The sequence below is a fragment of the Pseudonaja textilis genome, chromosome 13 (genome assembly GCF_049901715.1).
Source record: "Pseudonaja textilis isolate UNSWEBS1 chromosome 13, rPseTex1.2, whole genome shotgun sequence".
In the NCBI taxonomy this organism is placed as follows: Eukaryota; Metazoa; Chordata; class Lepidosauria; order Squamata; family Elapidae; genus Pseudonaja; species Pseudonaja textilis.
Window position 1 is genome coordinate 17354244 of NC_142002.1, and position 10996 is coordinate 17365239.

A 10996-nucleotide genomic window follows, 5' to 3' on the forward strand; every position below is an offset into this window, starting at 1 on the left:
TCCATCTATCCATCCATATCAGTGGTGAAATGCTACTGGTTCAGCATGGTTCAACCGAACCGGTAGCAAAAATTGCTCCAAAGATCAGCTGAGAAGAGAAAGAAGAGTAAAGCATAGGATTGGCCCACCCACCTGCCCCTGTGCTTTTCTGTTCTTTATCCTCTTAGTTGATTGGTGTGGCAGAGCCTCAAATGGTGTTTGGAAAACTGTGTGCGCACACGTGAAGTGCGTGATCACCAAAACCGGTATGGAAACGGTTAGAATCCCACCACTGATCCATCCATCTATCCATCTAGCTAGCTCTCTAGCTGTCTCTATTTCTATCTGTCATGCCCCTGTCAGTCTGAATCTTAGGAGGAAGCCGAACAGCTGACAGGGAGAGGGAGTGTGGCTCCATTGGCTGTGGAGGAAACTGGAGAAGGGCAAAGTCTGGGCAGAGACATAGAACAAGGGAGAGAGAATTCAGAGGAAGACCCAGGCCCATCCCGTCTTCATCCTAGGGCACGCAGGAAGGAACGGAGAACAGAGCAATGTGGGTTGTGTGGCTTACAGGGAAGGAAAGGGCCCTGATTCCCTTCATTAGCCGCAGCTGGGAAGACAGTTTACAAGAAAGGCAGGCTGCGTGCGGCAGCTGCTGGGAGCAAACATGACTTTATCTTGTGTTGTCATTGCTTATCTGTGTTCCTGGCATTTTCCCAACCGCGTGAGTTTTGCCATGCCTTCAAGCCTGGAATTCTTGCTTCTGCCCTGACGAACTAATTATTTCAAACTAATTATTGATTGATTGATTGGACTTAGTTACAGTTTGTGTTGACCATGTTTTGGATTTAATTCTCTGTAGTCAAAGACTGTTCCTGGGAGAGTTTTTCTCCAGCCAGAAGGTAACCTGGACATTGGGGGCAAAGTTGGAGCTAATAAAGGGTCTCTTATTGATTATCTGACTGCGTTGCTTTTGTACCACGCCTCGGGTCATCATATTATATATATATCTGCTGGCACCTCCCCAAAAGGAAATTGGTTATCCTAAACAAGATCACTAAACTCAACTGCTGATGCAATAAGGAAGGAGAAAATTGCCAGGAAGATAAAGGAACAGCAGAATAACATAGCTGGAAAGGATGTTGAAGTTCTTCTAATCTCCGTGCTCAAGTAAGAGACCCTCTACCATTTTAATCAGACTTGTGGGATTCTGTTACTATAGCCAACATCCATAAAGGCAGGGATAGTCATGATCGCTTGGTTTGGCCTACATAACGGGGCTGACTGTGAATACATCTCCCCCTTATACACATGTGAATTAAGGAGGTGTCTACTTGAGTCTTTTGACATGCCTGCTGCCCGTTTTTGACTTAAGTCATGTTTTAACCCATTGATATTTTGGTAAGAGATTTGGCCTATCTCTGTCCGGGATGTCTTGGTTATTCTCTACATGGATGAGACTGAAGCAGTTACCCTCTGTCTTACAACCTACCTCCAAAAATTGAACTACAGCATTTCTACCTGGCTTTGCCTAGAGATAAACCTCCTATATACCTCATTGAGATCCCAGAGCAAAGATGAGATTTAAATGGAATATGCATTAAAATGCAGGCAGTTAATAAGCTAAGTCGATAGAAAGGGGATAGACTAAAGAGCTGTCTCTGAAGTCCTTCGGAGTTTTGCTTTTTTTTTTTTTAAGAACTTTTGCTATTATCTGTTGATTTATGATGTGTTTTTAAAAGGGGTTTTTGCAGACAAATTATTTTAATTTGCTGTTCAGTGGCTTTAAGAGTTTTCCGTTTTAATGGATGTGGGTTTTTAAATGTATTTGCATAACCGTTTGAGTACTCAAACAAGTGGGGGAAGCAGATTGATCTTTTGGAAAACATTGTTGTTTTTTTTAAAAAAGCAGTGGAAAAATAATGTTGAAGTCCAGAGAGTGCTGCCAAATTTCCTGTCTCCTTGGGAATAGAATGCTCACAGTCAATTCCTCCATCCTTCCTTTTCCTGAGTATAACCCAGGTGACAGCAGTAGAGTTGAGAAATAAAGACATTAAGGACTTGTGGGGGATAACCAGGCTGAGCCCAAGGGAGGAGGGGTCAAATCTGTCATAAGTCACGAGTCCCTGCACACCCACAAGAGATCTGGGTCCAGCCTTCCTTGAATGCCTTTCTTATCTCCCACTCATTTCCCTTGACTGTTAGTTGGTCAGATTCTTGTAGAGAGCTTCGGGTTGTGATAAATTTTTATACTCATTTGAACTGTCTGAATCTCCTGATTTCCCCAGTGCTTGACATATCTCTCTCTCTCCCCCTCTCTCTCTCCTCTATCTCTCATCCATCCATCCATCTGCCCATCCAGCCATCTATTGTAGGAGATGACCAGACTAAGCCCGAGGGAGGGGTCAAACGTGTCATAAGTCATGAATCCCTGCGCACCCACAAGAGATCTAAGTCCAGCCCTCCTTGAATGCCTGTCTTATCTCCCGCTCATTTCCCCTTGACTGTTAGGTGGCCAGATTCTTGTAGAGGGCTTGCAATAAATCTTTTATGCTTGTTTGAACGGCCTGAATCTCCTCTTTTCCCCAGAGCTTGACAGGATTAGTACAAACTGGCAGGTCAATCTCTTGGGTGGTAGAGTGCTGATGCCCAAACTTGAAGAATTCAAAAGAAGAAAAACAGGAAATCCTTGGAGATACTAAGGTAAATAAAGATAGACATTCAATGAAGTGGTGTGAAGCTTCTGGTAATTAGGAATGAAACCAAGGAAGGATGTCTATTCCAAAGGAAATGAAATTTGCAAGAGGAAAGATTGTTGGTATTTTTTTCAACTGGATTTCCTTTGGTGGGCACCACAAGAGCTTCCACTAATCGGACCAAGACATCCATCACCATAAGCGCTATCCTTGTAAACCTCTTGGAGAATTTATTTTTTTTCCCCTAGAGAAATCTGGTTGATTTCCTCCAATTTCTCCATCCCCGAAGCAAACTGTGGAAGAGGCCTTTTGCAAACAGCTCCAGCACCAACTTCAGACATTAGGATGTACTGCAAAAATTGGACAAGGGTACGGCATGAACTGCCTCCAATCTAAAAATTCCAATTAGCCTGGGAAATTGAGTTGGCCTGATTTTCTAAATTGATTGGAGGAGGAGAGGGGGGGAAAGGAGGTTTCTAATTCAAAAAATGCGGAAACGTGGCTATTTCAGAGTACATCATGAAATACTAAGTTGGCACTTTCCTGCTTTCCATACGTACGGTTACTTGGATTGTGCAAGAATCCGATTTAAAAACTCCATCAATTTTCTCCACTATCTCTGCACAACTTGATAAGCAGGTATGCACAGGGCTTAACGTTATAGGACTAGCTTTGAGGTGGTCCCTTATTCCAGCTGTCTGCGTTACAGAAGTAAACATAGTGTGAAGACTTTTTATTCTTTCAGTACGGTGACAGTTGTAGTGATTAGAAACAATGGAAATAGTGTTAGAGGATCTTAATCAGGAAGTAAGAGAAATATCTTCCATGCATAGGTAACAGTAAAGGTTTCTCTGTCCCGTTGTGTCCCATTCATGTCCATTTCTTGGCCAAAGGAGACAGCGTTGTCCGAAGAGATTTTTTGTGGTCATGTGGCCAGCATGACTATACGCCAAAGGTGCGTGGAAGCTGTTACCTTCCCACAAAAGTGGTACTCCAGACACCATCCGCTGGTTCCAGAATGTCCAAGCACAACCAGGGCAGACGTCCCCTCTGCTTCAATATTTTGGAATTTTGCTCGACCAAAAGTGGTACTTATTTATCTACTCACATTTGCATGCTTTCAAATGACTAGATTGGCATTAGCTGGAGCAAGGAACAGGAGCTTACCCCATCATGCAGGACTCAGGTCTCAAACCTGGAATGTCAGCTTTCCAGCTGACAAGCTCAACATCGTTAACCAATGAGCCGTCACGCCTCCAACGTTTTCTAGACAGAAAAAACATCTTCTAGGCAGCAATGCTTAAGCAATGGAAAAATTCTGAATGGTAAACTATTTGCCTTTCCCTCTTTATTTGGGCGATAAGGAGTCCTCAAATTACAGCCATCCATTTACAACGCAGGCCTCATTCCATCACAGTGTTCCACCCACCCAAAGGAATAAATGAACAGACACCCCTTCCTATCAAGTTCTTTAAAAACTCCTCTCATTAAATCCTTTGGCTAGGGAGGCCAAAAGGACAAAGAATTGGATTTTAATTACAAAGGTCAAGAAGAAGAAGAGGCATAGGGTTTGCAAATACATTCATTTCGACATTTGCAAATGAAATTGGTGCAATAAATATGGACTCTTCCTCATCCCATCCCAAATATTTCTCATGCTTGGGTATAGGGTGGGCCATTTACAAAGGAGGGGAGGAGCTGCTTTCCAGAGGACCAAGAAGCAACAGAGCTTAGAATGTCTGGTAGGCAGGAAGAGGGCGAAGGCAGACCTTCCCTGGCAGTTCACAGAATATATCTAATAGTTATGTACTGCAGATCGCTGCTTTAGTCTGGCAACGTTCCGTCTGTAGGCAAGCAACAATGAAGAAACGACTCAGAAGTAGTGAAGATTAATTTAATGCAACGCTGGAGAGATACGATAGAGTTGGAAAATCATGCTTGGAGTGAAAAGAGATTTTTTTTCTCTCTCTTTCTCTCTTCTCAGAATACTAAAATTCAGGTCCTCCATTGAAGCCCGAAGTAAGGAGATTGAAGAGAAATCAACAAGAGAAGTTCTTGGTTCTTTGGGCCTGATAGAAGGGTGGGGTTAGAAGGTTCGTTTAATCCAGCATATCCCACCCTTGTCTACAGGGTGATCATTCGAAGTTACGATGGCACTGTAAAAAAAGTTATGTATGACCGTGTTTCATACTTACAATGATTGCAGCACACACACACCCGAATGCTCAAGTGATCAAAATTTGGATACTTGGCAACTGACTCATATTTATGACCATTGCAATATCCTGCGGTCACATGATCCCTTTTGAGTCCCTTTGGTCTCAGTTGTGATGGTAAGTTGAGGACTACCTGTGGCGGCCATTGTTAGCAAAAGCCATGAACTCTTTCTCTTCCGAACATCTAACTTGGTGACCTCCAACTGGTAGACAACTCACAATGTAAATCTCAAATTTAATTGTGCCTCGCCCGACAAAACTTCTCTTGTTGATTTCTCTTCAATCTACTTCGGGCTTCAACAGAGGACCTGAATATTCTGAGAAGAGAGAGAGAGAGCAGGAAAAAATATCTCTTTCCACACCACGGATGATTTTTCAACTCCATCGTATCTCTCCAGCTTTGCATTAAATTAACCTCTCCGAATACTCTGATCTGCCTTCATACAGAACCATTCGGATTTCTCTCAAGTCATTTTTGGTCCAGAATAGCGGCTGCACCATTTCATGCAGTGAGTGATTTCCGACACAGAGGATGAAACCAAGTTCCATAATGCTAATCTTTTTTCTCACATGGGCTTTGCTGGGGTAGGAAGGATTGGTGTTTAATTAATGCTCTGGAATCTAATCTCTCCTTCCCAGAATAACCAGGTAAAGCAGGGGTGTCAAACTCAAGGCTCGGAGGCCAGATTCGACCCATGGGATGCTTAGATCTGGCCCATGGGACAACCTTGGAAACAGCGAACAACCGGCCCGCAGTGCCTCTACCAGTGAAAATTGCATGCGGCCCTCCTGAGCTCCGTTTTTGCTGGCAGAGGGTTGCAGGAGGTTGTCGCAGCCAAAAACGGAGCTCGGGAGCCCATTTTTGCTGGCAGAGCACTAGAACCACCACAAGTGCCCCCGACTCAAGTAATGTAGAGCTGGCCATGCCCACTCCAGTGCACACAAGGTCAAACACAACCCTGATGTGGCCCTCGATGAAATCTAGCTTGACAACCCTGAGGTAAAGTTTTTTCTGTGTGCTGCTTGCTTGTGTTCTGACCCAAACCTTGTTCCAGGGAAACAAACACCAAACAGAGGCAACAGCAAAACCTTTTAATGATTCTCAACTAATTCCATTCCTTCACGGTTAAAAGGCTGTTTCAAACTAATTGTTTGTGACAAGAATGAGCCTTGCCAAGGTTGTGCAAGGCTGCCAAAAACACTAGATAAAGTTCAAGAAACATTTCAAATACAAAAAGTCTCCAAACACTAGCCAGAATAATCCAAATGTCTACAGGGCTTGAGTGCAAAAACTTCTTTGCTTCCTGCAAAGAACTCCGGTTTCTCAGCTGGCTTTTATCCCTTGAGGGAGAAGCCATTACCTTGCAGCCTTACTCCAGAGTTGCCTGTGCTGCTGCAGGTGCTCTTTCCTTCATGCGCACTGGACACAGGCTCCTCGGGGACCACTTCATCATTGCTGCCAGCCTCCACAATCTCCAAAGGCAGCGCTCCACCCCGCGGTGGTCCTGGCCCCATCCCTGCATCACACGTAGGTCCCTCATCTGAGTCCTCGCTCTCTGAGACCTCAGCTGTCTGCACCTGCTGCCGGTGAACCACAATACCTTGCTGTCCTTGAGGGTATTTGCCCACCCACCCCAGTTAGGCTGCTGTGGCCATGCTGTGGATCCCTTCCTTTAAGTATTGCAATCCAGTGGAATCTAGGATGGATCCCTTTTCTGTAGCAGCCCCCACCCTCCACCGTCTGGCAACCCCCAACCAATCCTTTTAGAAGGTTGTAGACCTGCTGGGCTGGGATGAGATGAAGCTTGTACATCAACATTTCTCAAACTTGGCCACCTGAAGACGCATGGATTTTCAACTCCCAGAATTCCTCAGCCAGAAATGCTTGCTGGGGAATTCTGGGAGTTGAAATCCACACATCTTCAAGCTGTAGATAGTTTGTTGCAGACCTATGTCTAAAATGGTATAGGATTTCATGTCTGAGCACAGGTTGGATTAGAACACTTTCAAGGTCCCTTCCAACTCTCTGTTATTCTGTAACTCAGGAGGATGGTTGAGGGGCTGGTTTTACGTGGTTGTTTTTCTGTTGTTGTTGTTTTTTAAATTCTTTTTTTTTCATGGCTCAATTGTTGTTGCAAATCATCCAAAGTTGTGTTCCAAAGTAGGCAGTCCTACCAGCCCATCAAATAAAGAAATAGGAAAGACATGGGGAGTAAATGGGAGCATTTCAGAAGATCGCATGAAGCTATTCCGTAGCAAAATATTGCTTTGTTTCTTATCTGTTAATTCCAAACCACCACTTGACATTTTAGTAGCGCAACCATCGCAAAGCAAACGGGTCAGCTTAAGTACTTACCTTTGCTCGCAGTCAAGGACACTCCAACGAACGAATTCAGTCTACAAGTGTGGAGATTATTCGAGTTAATTACAGGCTCTCCTCGGCTGGGCTTCACATTCTGAATTGGATAATCAAGAAAGGAATAATCCTTCCTGATGCAAAATGACCCCAAGTGTGAATTGTATGTGAGAGAGGAGAGACAGAGAGAGAAAGAGAGAGTGAAAGAGAGAGAGAAAAAAGAAAGAAAGAGAGAGACAGAGGCAGAGAGTCAGAGAGACCAAGAGAGAAATATAGAGACAGAGGGAGAGGGAGAGAGACCAAGAGAGAGAAACAGAGACAGAGACAGAGAAAGAGAAAGAGAGAAAGAGAGAAAGACAGAGATTCTGATCCCAATAGGAAGTTATCACTCAAATGGGGGGAGGCTGAGTAATCCATCACAAAGAGACCCACATCTATTATATGCACATTACTTAATGCAAGAACGTCTCATAATATATTGCAGAGCAATACCAAATGATGTATAAAGATTTGTTGCCGTTTACTTACAGCGTGGGTGTAATTAATCTGCTGTGCCAGCTTTTTTTTTAAAAAAAAAAAATTCAATTCTTCCCCTTCTTGGAATTTGAGAATTTCCTTGGAATTTGGGGGTTCCTCAAACCCAGAGCTGTGCTGTCTCCAAGGCAAGAATGCCAAAATATATATATATATTTTTTTCCCAAAAAAAAGAGTAATCCGGAATCAAAACAATACTGAAGCCGACGCGGAGTAACTGAAGGAATTCTTCTAAACCAGATAGAAAGCTAAGCATGGAAGAACAGGCAATGCATTGATGGAGCTTCTCAATTGGACATCCTTGTAATTGACCTCGGACTTTGGCTAGTTTGATGTCCATGGTGTCTTGTGTTTGATACCATCATCCATGCTGACAAGTACTGTCTTTGGAAACTTATTTTAGAAGAGAATTCTGCGTAATGCTTGGAAGTCCAGTGTGATGTTCTTGTCCTAGCAATTCTGTGCGAGCTAGTCTGGGGTAGTGTAATCTTTCTCAAGGATTGAGCTAGTGTTGAAGACGCTCCCCTGTCCCTTGGAAAGTTGAGAGTTCAATCCTAGGTAGCGCCGGATGTTTCTCTAGAGAGCACAAAGAAATAAAATATCTGCTGTGAACTCCCCGTAGGTGTCAGGAAGGGCACCTGGCCGGTAAATGCTCAGGTCCATCCAGTCACTCCGATTCTTTCCTGATTACAGGGTTGTAAAAAGGGAGTCTTTCCCAGGAATTCTGGGAGCTGAAATCTATACACCTTAAAGTTGTCAAAGCTGAGAAAGACGGGTGGTTAAAGTGATCAGCAACAGCACTTAGATTTATATATAACGTCGTAGTACTTTAATAGCCCTTTCGGAGCAGTTTACAATGTCAGCCTATTTGCGTCCAACAATCTGGATCCTCATTTTACCAAATTTGGAAGGATGGAAAGCTGAGTCAATCTTGAGACAGTAAGGATCAAACTCCTGGCAGTGGGAAGAGTTAGCCTGCAGTACTGCATTCTAACCACTTTCCAATCATAGCTCTTTGGCTAGAAACCAGAATTGAAGACCCAGAGTTCCAGACCTACTTTAGGTAAATGTGGCCATGTTGCCCAACCTCTGAAATTTGGGCATGTGACTGCAGAGGAAGCCTAACCATCAGAACTTCAACTGTGGTTCATAAGTTTCAGGTTGGCCATAACTCTGAACTATTACTAAGAAACCGGTTGTAAGTTGGGAATTACCTGCACAATCCTCTCTCTCTCTCTCTCTCTCTCTCTCTCTCTCTCTCTCTCTCTCTCTCTCGCTGTGTGTGTGTTAACAGATGACCATGGTGGAATTTCTATCTCCATGGTTGCAAATTGAACGGAGAGTGGCCGGTTCCTTTCGCAGATTGTTCTCCAACGAATCAGCTTCTATTAATTACCCTTTCTTCCCATTGAGATTTCTTAATGAGATCATTTCTGTCAGAGAGTCCTTTCGGGAGGAGAGAGGAAAAAGAACCAGGCGGGTGGGAGGAGGTGTTATTATTTTTAATTCAATCGGGAGGAAGAGCTGAGGTGTCTCGTCTCTGCTAAAGCTGTTAAGCAGAACTGAGCAACCTGTAACAGCTTCAGGATGGCTGATAAATGAACAGGTGTGGACAGGAAGGAGGGAAGACGTTCCCCTCGGCTGAAATCTGAACACTGTAGTTTTAATTCTGCATAAAAGTGATGAGCTGCGGAAGGCTGCCAAACACAGCCCAATCTTTTCCAAACTGCAAGTTGGCCAACCCAACCCTATCTGACACGTAGCAGACGTGTAAGGATGCTGTCGAAAGGCTGGACGGTTGGCACGATGGGTATAAAATCCAAGCAGTGTTTATCAACCTTTGGCAACTTGAAGATTCAATTCCCAGAATTCCCCAGCCAGCCATTGGCACCATTTAGGGATTGTGATGACCCAGGGTGGGATACAAAATAAACACAGTCACAAAAAACAGGTGAAGCCCCTTTTATTCCTTCACTTTGCTTCCAAGCTCCAAATATCCTTGACGGGAGACAAAAAAAACTCCCACACGAGCAGTTACAAGAAGGAGGAAATGCCGTTTAAATTATAAAGAGTAAAAAAAAAAAACACAAAGCAGGCAAGATAAGGGCTTGAAGACATCCACAGATATCAGAACACACACTGGGAAGGACGCCAAACTCAGAGAGGAACCATAAACTGGAGATATTTCCATGCTTTGTTTCCAGCACTGGCCTATACGCATGTCCATCCTCTTCTTCAGTTGTCACAGCTGCAGCCCATGAAGAGGATCAAGGCCCTGTCCTCCTCAGTAGACCATGTTTCTCCCTTATCATCTCCTCCCTGAGTGCCCTAGGATGGAGAGGAGATGGGCTTGGGTCCTCCTCTGACTGCCCAGAAGCCTCTGCCCTTCCTCAGCCTCCTCCACAACCTCCAGAGCCACACTTCCACTCCCTGTTGGCTGTTTGTCCTCTCCCTCAGAGTCAGTCTCCACCAGGGGCATGACGGCGATGATCAAAAACATTCCAGACAGAGGTGGTATTCAACAGGTTCTGACCAGTTCTGGAGAACCGGTAACAGAAATTTTGAGTAGTTCGGAGAATGTGCAAATACCCCCCTCTGACTGGCCCCACCCTCATGTAGTCTCTGCCTCCCAAATCCCAGCTGATCAGCTGGGTCTTCTTTGGTTGCCCCGCACAGAAGAACGGAGCTGGAAAGCAGGTTAGTGGGGTGGGGAGGGAATGGGGATTTTGCCATCATCTTCCCCCAGGAGTGGGGAGAGAATGGGGATTTTACAGCATACTTCCCCTGCCAGGCCCACCAAGCCACAACCACAGAACCGATAGTAAAAAAAAAAAAAAATTGAATCCCACCACTGATTCCAGATCACCAAGTGTTGACTACACAGAACGGCGAATTTGGGGCAATCGGTGGACCGACGGAAAAATACAAATCGATCTGGATGTCAACAAAAATGAAAGATTTGGATCAGAAGAAGGAAGCAAGGAGAAAACAGGATATTAGCAGCAGTAGCCAATAAGGAGAAATGAGGAAAGGAAGAAGCTGCAAAGATCAGCTGATGGACCAACACAGCAGCCATGCAGAGAGAAAAAAGAGATTCTGCTGGTTTGATTCTTCAGAGAGAGAGGGAGGGAGGGTGGGAGGGAGGGAGAGAGAGAGAGAGAGAGAGAAGCAGCCGTGCCAAAATAGCCCCATCAATCTCACCACTTCGATGCTCA